The sequence below is a fragment of the Ambystoma mexicanum genome, chromosome 2p (genome assembly GCF_040938575.1).
Source record: "Ambystoma mexicanum isolate Mex_15411 chromosome 2p, UKY_AmexF1_1, whole genome shotgun sequence".
In the NCBI taxonomy this organism is placed as follows: Eukaryota; Metazoa; Chordata; class Amphibia; order Caudata; family Ambystomatidae; genus Ambystoma; species Ambystoma mexicanum.
In genome coordinates, this window is record NC_090923.1 from 1,212,381,977 (window position 1) to 1,212,399,631 (window position 17,655).

Sequence of the window (17,655 nt, forward strand, 5' to 3'; positions counted from 1 at the left end):
AGAGAGGTATCTTGAGGCAGCAGCATTCATATCAACATGCCCCATTCCAGTTGGGAGATCATTGTCTAGTGCCGTCTTTCTCTTTGACTTCTGGGGTTTGTAGTCCTGGATTTCGCCATTATAAATCTAGCACTAAAAGTCACACAATGCTAAGAAAAAAACAGAGTTGCCTTTCATATCTCTAATGGATTGGGGCATATTGGCATGTGCACATCAGTGTTCTAGATAACATGCATTACAAAAGAAATGTTGGCTGCGCTGTCGTAATGGTGCAAAACACCAGAATTCTGAAATTATTGCCTAAATTGGCCGTCGCATCTTTTGCAATAATTTGTGAATTCAGGTTGCAAGGCAGCCTACCCCTTGATCAGCGCCTCCACAGCGATCACTTTGCAGGTGAGCTGCGCACCCAGAGCACATGCAGTTGACCTGGAGACCCACGCCGCCATTACCCATGAGGAGCGAGTCATCAGAATTCTGAAATTATTGCCCAAGATGGCCGACGCATCCCGTTCGGAATTTGTGTATTCAGGTTGCTAGGCAACCACATGCAAGTGTGCTGATAGGACGCTTATCCCGACCGTAAGGCACCAGCCGTGCCCCCTATGACGAAGGCCCCTCTGGACAAAGGCCTACACCTGTCTGGATCTCCACTTCGACCCCCTCTCATGCAGGGCAGGAGCCCATGCACCCCTCTCACAGGACTGGAGCCTCGAAACGCTGCAGGTGCAGGTGTACTTCTGATCCTAAGCATTGAAGGCTGCCAGGAACCTCTGCAGCCTACCCCTTGATCAGCGCCTCCACAGCCGATCACTTTGCAGTTGAGCTACGCACCCAGAGCACATGCAGTTGACCTAGAGACCCACGCCGCCATTACCCACGAGGAGCGAGTCATCAGAATTCTGAAATGATTGCCCAAGATGGCCAACGCATCCTGTTCGGAATTTGTGTATTCAGGTTTCTAGGCAACCAAATGCATGAGTGCTGATAGGCCGCTTATCCCGACCGTAAGGCGCCAGCCGTGCCCCCTATGACAAAGGCCCCTCTGGTCAAAGGCCTATGCCTGTCGGGACCGAAACGGCCCCGAACACTCTACAGACTATTCCCGTCACTGGATCCTCCGATCAGCTTTTGGCAATGTGAGTGCTCCGAACTTTGCATTTGCACTTTGCCCGCTCGCCTGAATTCTGCATATAGCCCCCACTAGTGTGTTAATGTAATGGTCGCCACAAGACTTCACCCGACTGCCTAGCAACCGCTGTAACCGAGGCCTGCTCTGCCATTGGCCACATGCTGCATTTCTCCTGAAGGCATCAACCGGCCCTAAGCCGGTCACGCTGTCGCCTGGACACTCTGTGTATTCAAAGAACTGTAAGTGATGACTGCAAACGTTTGTTGTCAACACCCAGTAGCTCCTCTCTTTCCCTTAAGTATGCCCAAGGTTCCCTACAGTTCGCTTCCCCACCCAATGAACCTCCCACCTTCCAGGCTCTAATGTAACAGCATTTTACTCTTGCTTGACTAGATTTGCACTACCCTACTGCTTGCACTAATATTTGATGCTTCTAACCTACTGCCTACCTAGTCTGTATACTATTAAACAGACACGTTACGATTAATTGAAATTTGCTTACTATACCTGTTCTGAGGCAGTCTACCCTGTGAATAATCGTAACAGGTCCACCATATGCTAAGCTGAAGTCAGCCTATTCTGTGATAGTGAAACTAGCCTATACTGTGAAAGTGAAATCAGCCTATACTGTAAAAGTGAAATTAGCCTATACTGTGAAAAGTGAAATTAGCCTATTCTGTGCAAAGTGGAACTAGCCTTTTCTGTCATAGTGAAACTAGCCTATACTGTGAAAGTGAAATCATCCTACATTGTGTAAAGTGAAACTAGCCTACCGTGTGATAACTGAAACTAGCCTATTCTGTGACAATTTGAGTAGCCCACCTTGCGTTAACCTGACTTAATCAATTCCTGAATATGAGTAAAACCTACAGGACCCAGTCCACCCTACTCACTATCGGTCTCTTTGCTACAATGGCCTTTGCTATTATCTCAACATGCCCACCCAAGGATAGAAACATGAGACTCAGGTCAAGACTGCCCCGTCTCTATGAACCAAAAATAAATAGCATAAATAGCCGTCCCACGCCCAGGCGTGTGCAGGAGACCAAACCCAATGATCTGAACTCTGCACATGCCACTACTACTCCTAAAAATCCCATGAGCCTCAATACACCAGCAACTAAACACCCCTCCACCCTCAAACCGAATAATACCTTAACACTATCTGGATCGCTCATTAATGCCAGATCACTGGTGGCCCACACTACTGAAATTTCCGACACCCTAACTAATGAGAACCTGGACCTGCTTGCCATAACTGAGACCTGGCTTCATGAGGCAGCAGGACCAACCCTCATGGTTACTGTACCTGATAGCTGCCAGATACTTAGAGCCGACAGGCCTAATGCCAGAGGCGGTGGCCTAGCTATCATATCTAAACCTAATCTACCTGTCAGACTTGCCACATCACCATCCTGCCTATCATGCGCGATACGTACAGCTAAACCTCCTTTATCCAATAACCGTACATTGATATTGATATTGATATTTTATTTCAATCGCGCTCGTACACAAGTGTTTCAGAGCACGACAAGACAAGGGAGGGGAACAGGGGAGAACACAATGGCGATCTTACTAGGCCCAGTGACATTGAGAACGCGCAAGTGCATGGTGGAGGGGAAAAGTGCATTGAAGGGGGGAGAAGTGGAACGTGCGAAGCAGAGGAGAAACAGATAAATAACAATAAATAAATAATAAAGGCAAAAAACAGTGGTAGTGCAGTCAGCAATTTGCAAGTGCTAGGGTTAAGGCAGCAGACAGGGCAGGTCTGATAAGTGCAGGAAGAAAAAGGGCGGGGCTGTATGGGTACAAATACAGACCCCAATGCAAAGGGTGGCCCAGAGGCAGGGCAGGAGGGTGGCTGGGTGAGCAGGTACCTGGGCCTGCAGGACAGAGGGTGGCCAGGTGCACGGTGCCAAGAGAGAACATATCAGCAGGGAAGAGGGGGGGCGAAGGCAGAAGAAAAGAGGAAGGTCTGGAGGTGCTTCCGGAACCGGAGATGGTTCTCCTCAAGTTTTAGAGTGGCAGGGAGGCTGTTCCAGAGGGAGGACCCAGCTGAAGACAGAGACCTACATTAACTATCTACCTGGTATACAGACCTCCGGAACCACTGGGAACTTTTGAGGAGGACTTAATTAACCTTCTAGCCAATAATACAAAAGACCACTCACAAACCCTGCTGCTGGGGGACTTTAATCTTGGCTTCAACGACTTGGACAATAAACATGCCCAATCCACAGCAGCTCTACTAAAGGATCATGGGCTCATACAAAAGGTCCTTTCCCCTACCCATATCAAAGGTAGGACCCTTACTGTGTGGCTGATCTGAACTGCAACATTGCCATTACCGATATTGTCCACAATCCTGGACTGACCACCATTTAATTACCTTCTGCACCACACTAGCCCTCCATAGCCCTAAAACCATTGCTATGGCACCCCCACTACCACCTAGAAGTAAAAAGGATATTACAGCGGAAAAACTACTCCCTTACCTCCTTCCTCCCATCAACAAGTCTGACAGCAACACAGACCCCAATTTACTCCTGGAGGTCTTCAATAATGCCATGACCAGGGCTATGAACATTATTGCACCTGTCAAACTTTGTAAAGGTAGACAGAAAGCTCATCTCAATGCCTGGTTCACACCTCAACTGAAAGAATTTAGACTACAAAAAAGAAAGCTCCAATCTATTTGGCATCACTCCCCTATTGACGATAATAAAGCCAAGCTAACCGACTACTCCAAATACTACAAAATAGAAATAATTAATACTAAAAAGAACACATTCAATGATAGAATTTCAAAGGCTAAGTCCGACACCAAGGAACTTTTCTCTATTCTTCGTGAAATGGAATCCCTGATCCTTCCGGCAGACAATGTCCCTAAGGGTAAGCCATGGTGCACTGACATACAAAATGCGTCGTCGAATAAAATTGCATCCCTCCAACTCAAAATAGCTAACAAAAAGGCCTCACTGCTCCCCAACCCACTTGGGACACATCCACCTTACCCTTCAGCTTTAAGAAAATGTCTATCCTCGAGACGGAGAAAATCATACTCTCCCTAAAACCCTCAAATTGTAAGGGGGATAGCTGCCCAGCCCAAATTATAAACGATGCAGCTAGAGACCTAGCCCCCTTTATCCCTAAGCCTATTAATGCCTCCTTCAAGACCAATACCCAATAATCTTAAAGAATCTTGGGTCCTTCCCTTGCTTAAAAAACAAACATTAGACCCCACCATCCTGACCAACTACAGACCAATTACTACTGTCCCTTTCCTGCTTAAAATTCCGCCCTCTTCATGGCACACAAACAGCCCTACTAGACCTTAAGACCCAAATTGACAAGCTGAAGGATAAGGGGAAAATAGCTATGTTACTTCTCCTTAACCTATCGGTAGCCTTCGACCTGGTGGATCACACAGTCTTGTGCAACCACCTTAGGTCGGCTGCCCATTTCTCAGGGGATGCCATAACCTGGTCCAGTCCTTTTTAGCCAACCGCACAATGAAAGTCTTTTCCCCCTCAGCCTCCGCTGACCCTATTCAAATGTCTTGCGGAGTACCACAGGGATCCTGTGTCTCACCTACTATGTATAACATTTTTACTAAGCCTTTGCTTGACAAGTTGGAGAGACTGGGTGTCACCTACACAAATTATGCAGATGACATCCAGATCCTCATTCCCCTTTCGGGCAACTTTCTTGAGGACACAGCTTTAGTAAATAAGATATACCTTCTCATTCAGGCATGGATGGCATCCCACGGCCTCTGCCTGAATGAGGACAAAACCGAGATACTGATCCTATTATCAGAGACGAACCTCAAAAAACCTAGCCCTATTTATACCTCCTTCAATATTGACAATAACTCCATCAAGGTGAGGCCTGTTGTTAAAACTTTAGGGTTCTACCTTGACTCCACACTCACCCTAAAGAAACAAGTGAACTCACTTGCATCTACAACACCCTACACCTGCAAACTCATCTGAGCCTGCAGACCGTTTCTCTCCGTAACTAGCTTTATTACCCTGGCCAATGCCCTTATAATGTCCAGACTGGATTATTGTAATGCCCTGTACTCGGGGGCTAATAAATACGTCACAGATAAAATTCAAAGATTGCAAAATAATGCCCTAAGAGCAGCGTTGAATATTCCTAACAGAGAGCACATCTCTCAATTTAGAAGAGATGTCCACTGGTTAAAAATAAACAACAGGATCCCCCTTAAAACAGTCTCACTCATGTCTTAATGCCTGAATAACTTAGCACCTCCATATCTATCAGAAAGAATAAACAAGAGAATCACTACTAGCTCTATGAGATCAGCCAATGCCCACACTCTAGAGATCCCTAGATTCAAACGAACCACAGCTCTCAGAATGGAACAACTCTACCCCAAATTTAGACGTAATGTACTAAAATGGCTACGAACAAACGACTCCTAACCTGCCCCATCGCTCCCTAGACTGCTCCCCTTTCCTGACCCCGTTACGCTCTACCACATTCACTGTATTTGCTACTTACTACACCATTCTGACTGCAATATGTATTATACTATATGTGACCCCTCACTCTACTGTAATCTGGAAGTGGCAGTAAAATAATATTTCTTGTATGTATGTATATGTACCTGACATGCTCTGTAACTAAGCTTTAAGTTTATGTGTCCTGCTGCGCCCAGCTACCTAAGGGTTTGGTGCGCATTACCAAATAAATAAACAAACAAACAAACAAAGTTGATCAGAGAGGCAGTAGTCCTCTAGGGTCGCAGAGAGTACCCACACCCCTATGGATCGAATCTCCAGTATTGAGACAGCACTCCCCTATGGATCAGTGGGGAGCAGCAAATCCCCAAAGATCAGAGGGGGTGTGGTTACTCAACACTACCTTAGAGATCAGATGGCAACAGCGAGGGGCAATACCCTAGTGGCATGAGGGGTTCAGAGAAACTGCTGATGAACCTCACCGTGCTCATGGAGTGAGGAGCACCCGACATGGACACCCTGAGGAAGACAGCGCTGCCTAGGCAATGCATGTAAGGTGCAAAACAACCGAAGCACACAAACATGGCTATGTAAGCGCCACCATTCACACCCAAGTGCAAGCTCCTACTCTTGCCATGGACTAACACTGCAAACTCATTGCTATGTCGGATGCAGCAGCCTTCGGGCCACTCCCTACAAGAACCACTTTTAACCTATACCTGCCTTTTTATTGGAGTAAGTTCTCAAGGTCTGTGGTGGGTGGTGTGGCTTGAACGTATAGAGAACTATTTTGATGCGACTAGAGAAACAGACATAGAAGTAGATGGTAACTGTTGCGCTATCTTGTTAGAACAAAAGCGCATGAACTGTGGAAATAGCTACCAGACACTCGGAAGAAGAAGATGGCTCCACTGCCAAAACAGCTCTGACAACCCATTTTCAGCCCAAATCAAGCCCGACTTCCAATAGTTTTAACCAGGGCCTTAAGTCAGCAGGGGCTAGCTGGGACTGAGCATTGGCAGGCTCCAAAAAGTGGACTCCAGCCAGTGCTTCATCGGGGCTCCCAGATTTCTCCCACACACAGTAAGGACCATACGCCGTGGCATGTTCTGGCGGTAGTTAGGCACACTTCCACTTGTGAGAGCAAGCTGAGGCCTCACTGCAGCCTCAGTTTCCTCTGCTTGTCCCTCGCGAGGGACTGCAAGAGGATGTTGTGGTCCCACTGCAGCCACAGCCCTGATAAAAGGGCCAGCGGCGTGTTAGCGGCATGTTGCATGTCATTTTCAAATGGAGTCCTGGCTTAGTCCTGCCGCCTCCACCGATACACAGAGAAGGCAAGGTAAGTTAACTGAGCCAGCCGCTTTGGATGCACCACCCCGTCCTGGCGCCATGTGCAGAGTTGCTAAAAGGGGCTTTCCACTGCACAACAGGGATTTAAAATTATCCTGTTGTGCAGGGAAAAAAACGTGAGTACGAGCCAGGAAGGTGGTTTCATTATATTGATTGGAGGGGCGGCCCTGGCCATTTCCATGGGTATACCAAGTCATTTTTGGACTCATTCCGAATTATTTGGCATACGCGTAGCAATGCCTGGGACCAGCACCCACTAATGTAATCTGACGGATTGTAGTATTGAGGTGCTTTGCTGGTGAGGCTTTTTTTTAATGCCTGTGCCAGAGACATCCTGTTTTTCACCTGTTATCTTTTGCTGTGAGTCTTGAAAGTAGATTTACAAACCCCACAGCTATTTCTTCAGCATTGCAATACATTGCATTGTGGTATGTGTAGTCCCCCATTCAAGATGGGGGAAATAGCGCTACAATGTTTTTTTTTCTCTTATCCAATTTCAGTATTTAAATATGTGCCCGAGTACTGATATGCTACTTTTCAAGTTATCACTATAAAACAGAGTATTGTTCAAAGCCAAACCTGGGGGTGAGGAGGGGAAAGGAGAGGGCAAGTAGGTAATTCTGATTTACCAGGTCCTGGAATGTGGGAAGTGGGGTTGCTGGCCTGGAGACTGGAGAGGTTGTTTTCCGTGGTTCTGGGCCTGTGCTGATTTTCAGGGCGCATGCAGAGGGTGCACATGGGTGAACGCCATGCGACCACATTTTTAAGAGGGCAGGCATGTTCTCCCTTAGGTGTTAAGTTACAGGTTGGAGGGAATTGCTGTAGGTCTTTCTATCATACTGGTATGTGATTTTACTTTTTGTCACAGTTCCAGCAGCCCCTTTGAGAGGGAAGGAGTGGGACAGCTCTCACATGCATGGCTGCAGCAAAGAGACCAGCCCTCAGTGGTGCTGCTGGTCCGCCTCATTTTTGCTAGATTTCTGCCTTTTGTTCAATGGTATGGGGGTAGAGCAGGTGGGGAAACAAACTGAGATTGGGGTCTAAAATAGTAATCTCACTTTGCAGGGATTATTACAAATATGTTGTAATCCGGGGTTCCGTGAAGTAACTCCGACACTGAGGGCAGATAACACGTGCATCTGTCCATTTGGACCCATTACATAGTAACTGCTCATTCCACTTTCTCCCCCCCAGAAATTTGTAGAATGAGTCTTGTTTTTGTTTTTGGCATAAAAAGGCAGCAGATTTATTTTCCACAACATCATAAAACCACACTGCACACATAAGTGGAAATAACTCAGAAGATGCGGCAACTGCTCTTTGTCCAACAACCTGCTTTCCCCTTTCCTTCCCAAAGTCCAGTATAGGCCCAACACTCCCAACCCTTTGCGCCTGAGCCCCGCCTGCCCATGCAGGTGTTCCTGGGCGGGGAGAGTGCTGTTTCCTTGGGGGAAGATGAGCCCTTGTTGTTCCCCCCAGACACCCCTGCCGCTTAGGCTCCCAAGGGGCGCTGGTCTGAGAAGAGCAAAGACCCTTCCGGCTTCCTCCTGGCTCATCCGGAGTCTGTCTCTTGTGCTTGGTCGCGCGAAGTCGACGACCAGGCTTGTCTGTTCTTTGCCCTACTGTAGGGTGGGTGGGTGGGAAAACGAAATCCTCTTCTTGGTCCTTACGGGCGGGCATCCTTCTGCCAAGGCTGGATGGAAGCTACCTGCAGTAAGGAGCCCGCCCACTATAAAGGGGGTAGCTCTGCCTCTTTCTTTTGTAGCCCTTCGCGGGCTTTCCCAATTTCTGCCATGCTTTTTGCCGGTGCCTCCCCTTCGTCCCAAGGGGGAAGGGAGAGGATAGGAGAAGGACAACGCCCGGGTTATCGGGGTGCCTCCTCCATTTTCTTTGGTTCTTGTTCGTCGTCACTGACATAACCCGTGCATCCGTCCATTTGGACCCATTACATAGTAACTGCTCATTCCACTTTCCCCCCCATAAATGTGTAGAATGAGTCTTGTTTTTGTTTTTGGCATAAAAAGGCTGCAGATTTATTTTCCACAACATCATAAAAACCACACTGCACACATTAGTGGAAATAACTCAGAAGATGCGGCGACTGCTCGGTGTGCAACAACCTGCTTCCCCCTTTCCTTCCCAAAGTCCAGTATAGGCCCAACTCTCCCAACCCTTTGCGCCTGAGCCTCGCCTGCCCATGCAGGTGTTCCTGGGCGGGGAGAGTGCCGTTTCCTTGGGGCAAGCTCAGCCCTTGTTGTTCCCCCCACACGCCCCTGCCGCTTAGGCTCCCAAGGGCCGCTGGTCTGAGAAGAGCGAAGACCCTTCCGGCTTTCTCCTGGCTCATCCGAAGTCTGTCTCTTGTGCTTAGTCGCCCAAACACCGCCATGCCACCGTGGCTCCCCCCTTTTCCCCTCTCACATTTCCAGGATTTTGGTGCAGAGATTCCAGTAAAAAAGATCCATCCTCATTGTTGACAAGTGTTCCCCATCCTTGAGATAATACTCTGGTGATTTCAAGTTGATCAGGCCGTGCCTGATCTGCCCAAATCATCTGCCCCTGCAGAATCTGGCCATTGCACAATTCAACTTCCGCCTGGATCTCTCCACGGCTGCATGATTATCCGCGCCCCTCCATTCTGGTCTCGGGATTATCTCCGACCAGATGATTTCCATTTCTCCTAGTTGTCCTGCCAGCTCCTGTAATGAGAACATAATTTCCCGCATTAAAGCCCTCCTCCCCAGGCTTGTCAAATCATTACCCCCAGGTGTATGACCAATACGTCCGGCTTTTGCTGTTTCCCCAGCAATTTGCGCACCTTCCCCTGCAGTTGTGCCCATTTCATACCTGGCACCCCGTGCCACCCAATCCTGAACTCGCAGGCCGTCAACTCCTCCTGCTCTGCCCTCCAGCTTGCCCCTTCCATGGACACAAATGAGTGTCCTATCACCCAGACCGATCTCCTTCTCCTCCGTGTTGGTGCTAATGGGATGAGAAGGCAGCAGGTCAACTTTACAGTCTTTCCGGTCTGATGTATCTCTTAAAACACCCGGTCTTCCATCTCCCAATCTGCTTGATTTCTACAGCCCCTGGGCCCACAGCTGCGGCCGACGTGGCTGCCCCTATCCGAAATGAGTGTGTCCCAAACACTCCCCTTGTCTCCCCAATTCTCTCCAATGCTAGCTCCATAACCCTTCTAAACTGGAAGCGGCTAGGTGCGGACCCATCCCGGTGAATGTGCAGTGGAGCCCCCACCCAAGAGGGTGGTCTCTGCCCGAGATAACCCGACATGGCCCTGACTGGACAGACTGAGCTCCCTGCGATGGATTGGAGAGCCACTGTGCACCCTTTTCCCTCCTGATCTGTCTTTGATCTTCTTAAATACAGGGTCAACCACCCCACTGAGCAGTGTACATCACCCACCTGTAAAAAGGCTGTTCCCTTAGCCCCCTTGTTCTCTGGTACCAATTTGCTCACCCTGAATGCCCCAAAGAAAGCTAATGTGAAAGCCGCCGTGAACAATGCTACTTCAAATCCATCACAGCAAACTTCCTCCAGGCATCCAACTAGCTTGTGCAGCTTGACTATGTCTATGGTCCTTCTTTCATCTGTCCTTGGCCCGCTCTGCTTGGCCCAGCCCTTCATGGCCATTATAATGTAGTGTTCCTTGGTGGGGTCACCTTTACCTTCAAGTTTAAAATAATGGGCGATCGCGGCCAGGTGATAGGCCATCTATGACCTGGTTTTTCCCTCGTGCCAACCCCAGCCCATAAAGGCCCTTACCGGCAGTTCCCTCTGTCCATCCCCCAATACCTCCTTCTGGAACACCAAGAACCATTCCCAGCATGCTTTGTATCTACTTGCGTGCCCGGTGCTAGGGCCGATTGAATCAGGGAACTCAGATCGCCCCAATCATGTCCCACCACTGAGTTTCGAACAGGGTCATCACCTTGTCTGCTCCGGGACAACTCCCTCGGAATCTTTCCCACTGCAAACGAGAGAGAGCATCACCGGCCGTGTTTTTGACCCCAGGTATGTGTCTTGCTCGCACCTCGATGTTGAGCGTCAACATGCTTTTCTTGAGCTCCCTTAGTAACCTCAACACCCGTGGGTTGTTGGCTGAACCTTGATTTATGATCTGGACCACTGCCAGGTTATCAGACCAGAGCATCACTTTCCTGTCCTTCAGCTGCTCCCCCTATAGTTTAAACGCTATCACTATTGGAAAGAGCTCAAGCAACGTGATGTCCCTGGTGATGCCCTGCTGGTGCCACTCCCCCGGCCATGCCATGCCACACCACCTGGTGCCCAGGATTGCCCCAAACCCCAAGGCCTCGGATGAGTCCGTAAATAGCTTGAGCCTTTCACTGCTACTCCATTCCCCTCTCCACAGTAGTACCCCATTGAATTTGTCCAAGAAATTGTCCCACATTGCCAGATACTCCCATACTTCAACCCCCAGCCTGACATGTTGCCCTGCATGTTGCAGCCTCACAGTTTTGAGCTTGATGCTCCTCGCAAACACTTTGCCCAGCAGGATGACTTTCCCTGCAAAATTGAGGTTACCTGCCAGGGACTGGAGTTCTTTCAGGGTTGCCTTGTTCTTACCCCTCAAACCCTTGGTAGTCCCCTTCAATTTCTTAACCTTGTCTTGCGGGAGCCTGCACTCCCCTTTAACTGTGTCAATCTCTATCCCTAGGAAAGTCAGGCAGTTCACTGGACCTACTGTTTTCCCTTGGGCCAGCGGGACCCCCATCCTGTTCATCAGCCCCTGAAATGTGCTCATGAGGTCTCCACATTCCCTGGACCCTTGCTTGCCAATGAACAGAAAATCATCTAGGTACTGAACCACAGCCCCCTCTTGACACTCCTGCTTGACCGCAAATTCCAAGAAAGTGCAAAATGCCTCAAAATAGGCACAGGAAATGACGCACCCCATAGGCAAACATGTATCATAGTAGTACTGGTCCTGCACCTTGAACCCGAACAAATGTTGACTTTCTTTGTGAATGGGCAACAACCGGAATGCCGACTCTGTCAGCCTTCCCCATCAGGGCTCCCCTTCCCACCGCCCTCACAACTTCCACTGCATCCTCAAAAGATGAATAATACACTCGGCACAGCTCCTCGGCTATGCCGTCATTAACTGACTCCCCCTCTGGAAAAGAGAGGTGATGGATTAGTCGGTACTGTCCCTCCTCCTTCTTAGGGACCAGACCCAATGGAGACACTACCAGATTTGCCATTGGCGGACACTTGAATGGACCGGCCACTCTACCCAACTTAACCTCTTTCTCTACTTTACGTGCCACCACTTCTGGCATCCCGAGTGCTGACCGTAAATTAAGAGCCTCCTTGCCCTTCATAACCTCTATGTATGGGATTTTGAAACCCCACCTAAAACCTTCCCACAGCAATTTTGCATCACCCGAGTTGTGATAAGTATTTAACATGTGAGTCATGGCTTGGAGGTTGACTGGTGTTGGTAGACAATCTTTCATCATATTTTTACACATCTGAGGGCGTGCTGCCTATAACATGTTGCATTCCACCTCATTCCCTATTGACCTTATCCTTATCTTTGGGGCTGCTCATACGCCTCCCCTCACTTGCTGAGGAGCTGCGATCCCCGGTAGCTCTACCCCGAGGGTGCCTAAAGCGGCAGGTTTTCCCAAAGGGGCCACCCCCTTCAGCACTAACCCTCCAGCAATCTGCTTGCTCCCCCTGGTAGCTGGATCTGCTGTTCCAGGAGGAGTACCCGCGAAAGGACGCCCACTCCCGCCGGGTGTATCCTCCCCTGCCCCTCCAAACCTGAGGCTTCTCACCTGGGGCATTCTCTCCACCTTCCCCTGGGGGAACCATTTTGTCTAAGAATCCCCCAATGTCCATCTCATCCCAAGACAATGCTGGCCACACCTGCATTTTCGACCGGAAACACCGATTGTACTGCAACCATCCTTCCCCCCCATGCCTCAATTACAGATCATGGTTATACTGTTCATAGGCAGTCATTGATAATGCATCCTGTGGATATTTTTCTAACATTATTGACATATATACTTTGAAAGCCTTTAACCAGTTATGTATGGATGCCTCTACCTTGGGTTTCTCCGTGTCCCTCTTTTCTTTCTCTTTTTCTGATAGTTCCTTTATACCATCCTCCAGAGGTTCCATCCCCACAAAATCTAGGATTTCTATAAATTCCGTTCTCCACACACTCTCCTTGATGGCCCTTGGTATGTGCCATGCTAAAGAGCTTACTGACACCCTGACTGGGGCAAAACCTGGCATTGGTCTCCCGTACCGTGTCATATTAGGCCCCCACATTCCTTCTTGCCCGCCATTGGCATTGGTGACTGAGAATATCCCTAGTCCTGCTGGCCGTTGCCTCCACCAGTCTGGGGCTTGGGCCGCCCCTGTCAGTGTTGTCCCTTCTTGGGTCACTGCATTACCCAAGCCTATGGAGTTTGTTGGGCACCTCTGTGACCTGCTGCCCCTGTGGGAACTGCACCCCACCCCAGGAAATCCAGTGCTGGGATAGTCACCTGTCCACTGGTTTACCCCTTCTGACAACCTGGTGCTGGGCGGGTTATCACCCTGGTAGCCCCCTGACCCCAGCCCCCTGGACCCAGGGCCCCCCCTCTCTGTTGGATTACTGATGCCCCACTTGCAATTTGGTTGAAAGCATTCACATTCCCACTCAATACTTGCCCATTGCCCCATGCCTGCATACACTGCATTATCATACCTTTCACTGCCTCCAAGGATGCGGGCCCATCTTCAGTCACAGCCACTGGTCTGGTTGCAGGCGTGCTGGGTGGTCCCCGATTTCTTGGTGTCTCCACAGGTGTAGGTGCCGGGACAACTACAATCTTCTGTGCCTTCCCCTCCCCTTTTGCCCCAGTTGCCCTGGGTTTCTTGACATTCTTGGCCTGTTCCTTGCTCGCCTTGGCCTTCTGTGTCATGGTTCTTTTTCTTTTTGCTGCTGGTTCCTCTTCCTCCTCGACCTGTTCCTCTTCTCCATCTTCCCCTTCCTGTTCCTGTGGTTCCTCGTTGTCCGGAAACATTAGGGGGGAATCAGGCCTCTGACTGGGCCCTGCCTGCTCCTCCCTTGGTTGAGGAATCAAGGCCGCCATCCAGTTGGACCCGTGTTTGGCCGCCGCCAGCCTGGCCATCTCCATGAATGCATCCAGGTCCATGCTTGTACTAAAAGTTTTTTTTTTAAACTAAACAAAGTTTGGCGTTCCTTAGGTCACACTACCTCCCCTTGGTGTGCAATTGCCCCCTTTGGCTGGCCCCTTCGCTCCTGTGTTGTTCCTGCTTCCTCCCGTGTCTCTCCCAGCTGATGTTGCTGAGCTGCTGCGTTCTCCGTGAGCGCGGGCTTGGGGCGGGAGAATAGGCTGGCAGTACGGACCATCCGGTGGTGCGATCTCCGTGTGACTCCCAATGTTATGATGTGCCCCAAAACAGCCTTGCCATACGGCCGATGTGGAGCGGGAATGGGGAGGGGGAGGAGCGATCTCCGCGCCCCTCTACCGTGTGAGGATGGTTGCCCCGACAACACCGCTCTGGCACCCCCTGCTTTGCCCCAGTCCGTTCGGCAACCGCTGCCAAGTGCTTTCACCCCTTTGCCAGCCCGGGTCACGTGCTGCCCACGGACCGCCTTGTTTCCGTTGCAGGTAGGCGCCGCGCTGCCTTCCCTTTGTGGCCCCTTACCTGTTGCTATCCCTTCCTCCATCTGTGTCCGCTGTGTGTCACGCTGCTTCCCTCTTACCGTCAGCGCCTGCCCGAGTGGCCACTCCTCGCTCGCTGCTGCCGCGTTGCTCCTTGGACTTTCCGCTGCACCTGGGCTGCTTGCCCCGCTTTCTTGTTTGCACCGCTGCTGTTCTGCTGCTGCTGCTGGCGTGCCGTGGGTCCCCGGCTCCACTTCTCTTCTCCGTCCGACTCCTCCAGCTGATCGAGTCCTAGCCAAACAAAATCCTCTTCTTGGTCCTTACGGGCGGGCATCCTTCTGCCAAGGCTGGGTGGAAGCTGCCTGCAGTAAGGAGCCCGCTCGCTATGAAGGGGGTAGCTCCACCCCTTTCTTTTGTAGCCCTTCATGGGCTTTCCCAATTTCTGCCGCACTTGCTATTGGCGCCTCCCCTTCGTCCCAAGGGGGAAGGGGGAGGACAGGAGGAGGACACCGCCCGGGTTATCGTGGTGCCTCCTCCATTTTCTTTGGTTCTTGTTCGTCGTCACTGAAAGTATGACTACTGGGAACACTTGCTTGTGCACTTCACATGGTTGCTGCAGCTCCCTTGTTCTTGCTTGTGCTTTTTTGGGGCACGCCCATCAGTCTTAGGCCACCCCTCACCCCCGTAAATGAGAACGCCCTCTCCCTCGATTTCTCGCCTCACTTAAAGCATTTGGTTTAACCCACATCATGCCGGGGAGCGAGCAGGCAGATCATCCGGAACATTCCATGTTAGATTCCCAAGCATCGGAAAAACTTGTGTACTAGCTTTTGCAAATGACATAATAAGGGCTCAGGTTATACAGGGCTGTGCATCTGCAAACCTTTCCTTGAACTTCCAAAGGAAACCGTGCAATTTAATGACAAAAATGCTAGAAATTCTGTGCAATTAGGACCTAGGACTCCTGCGCAGCCTCCATGAAGAAAACCAGGCCCATCGGGGAGAGAGAGCACATGCTATGCGCAGCACTTACAGGTCCAAATTCTCATGAACAGTCTAAAAGAATGCAATGAAGCACTGACCAATGACAGGCAGACAGAAAGGCAGGTGTGCTCTCACTGGGGCATACACGACCTGAAAGAATGCTCACGTTACTTGCCGGTAATCTTCATTACACATAGCCCTACTCTTACTCGTCACAGTCCTTGCTCTTCTGAAGGATGTCAGTCACCCCCCCCTCCACAAAGAGTGTAAGGCAGGAGACAGCCCCCCCAAAACTCCTGTCATTATTCGAGGAGACAGCAATGGTCCCCCAAGAGGTGGGAGGGGCGGGATGTCAGGACTAGGAAAATGAAGAGTAGGACTAGGTGCAATGAAGATTACTGGCACGTAATCCAAGCATTACCCCTCTTCCTCATCACTTTACTTACTTTTCTGGAGTCTCCCAAAAATCAGGCCTGTTGCAAGTCCAGAAAGAAAAAGGCAGAGCTAGGCTACTGCATAGCCAGTGTACCTTTAATAGACCAAACTTAATACAAAAAGAATCAAGGAGTGACAAACGGAACAACTGCTGAACAAAACCCAGGTGTGCTTGCCCCGGTACAGACATCCGTTAATACCCCAGTTGAATGTGTACATTAAGGAATATATTTCAGTTACGTTATTGACTATGGCAGACACCACTCATAGGACTTGTTATGCTGTGTTCAATTTGAGGTGTCTAAAGCTTCCACAGATCCCAAATTACAGGAGGAAGTCCTAATAATATGATGCTGGATGGGGTTTCATATAAACCACAAATCACATACACCTTCCACTGTATGCCCCTTTTCAGTGATTTTTTAAACAGGGCACCGAAAACATTTGTAACTGCCATCTGGGATTTCATTCATTCTTAGGAAAGATTTCTTAATAATCCTGGGGCTTAGGGACTCACTTTGTGTCTGTCTTTCAATGTCCTGGGATAGGTATGTACACAGACTGAACTCCAGCAGATCCAACAAATAAGCTCTCCCTTAAATCTGTGCACCTAATGCAAAGTACTTTTTAGGTAATCTGGTCCTGCTTTTGGAAAAGTCTCTGCACTCAGCCCAATCTGCATAAGGCCATTTTAAAGAGATTTCCCCAGCATAAACATCCAGTCGCACTTCAATGTGCTTTTTTTCTGCAGCACTAGCTCTCTTGCTTCTGTCTTTTCCAAAAATGGTAACATCTTCCTGTGCGTTTTAGCTGAAATACCTAGCAAACTCCACCCATAAGGGAAAGTTAAGTACATCTGATTCCTATTGGACCATGTATTTGATTGATCTTTATACCCAAGGAAAAATTACACATCCCATACCCCCCTCGTTTCTCATTTGCTCTTTCACATAAGAAGGCAGGATACAGGAATGAAAACCTCTCAATATCTGTTATCAATGAATTACAGATTTTAGGTAGAATAATACCACGATTTTATGAATATAGCTTCTGAGTTTCTCACAGTTTATAAAATCACATTTTCTGGAATTTCCAACTGCATACATTGAATACCAATTTTTCCCATCTGTCTAGAATGTACATTTACAAAGTTGTGATTGTATCATTTTAGTTGCCAAATTTAATTTGATGGCAATCATCTTCATATGTATGTGCGGCATAAGGTCAGAACAATGCACCTTTCTTTATTATTGTGGTAGGACGGGGCGGGGAGGGAGTAATGTTTCACATTTCATGTGAGTCTACCTTTTATGAGGGTTTAACTTCAGTTTAAACATTCTTGCATCACAAAAAGCTGAGATACAGTTTTGTTTATTACACCCATTTGCATTTATTGAATATATTTAACTTTGAGGCCTGTTATACTTAGTGACCAGGCAGGTTGAGAGGCTTGTTAACTGAAAACCTTAGATTCTGTTTGGTCAGGTTCTCAAAGCATAGCAATGAATTCTAATGTTACATTCCATACAAGTACATGACATTCTAAAACCCTCCTGGTTTTTAACTAATTTGTGTATTTTAAGTATGTCACCAA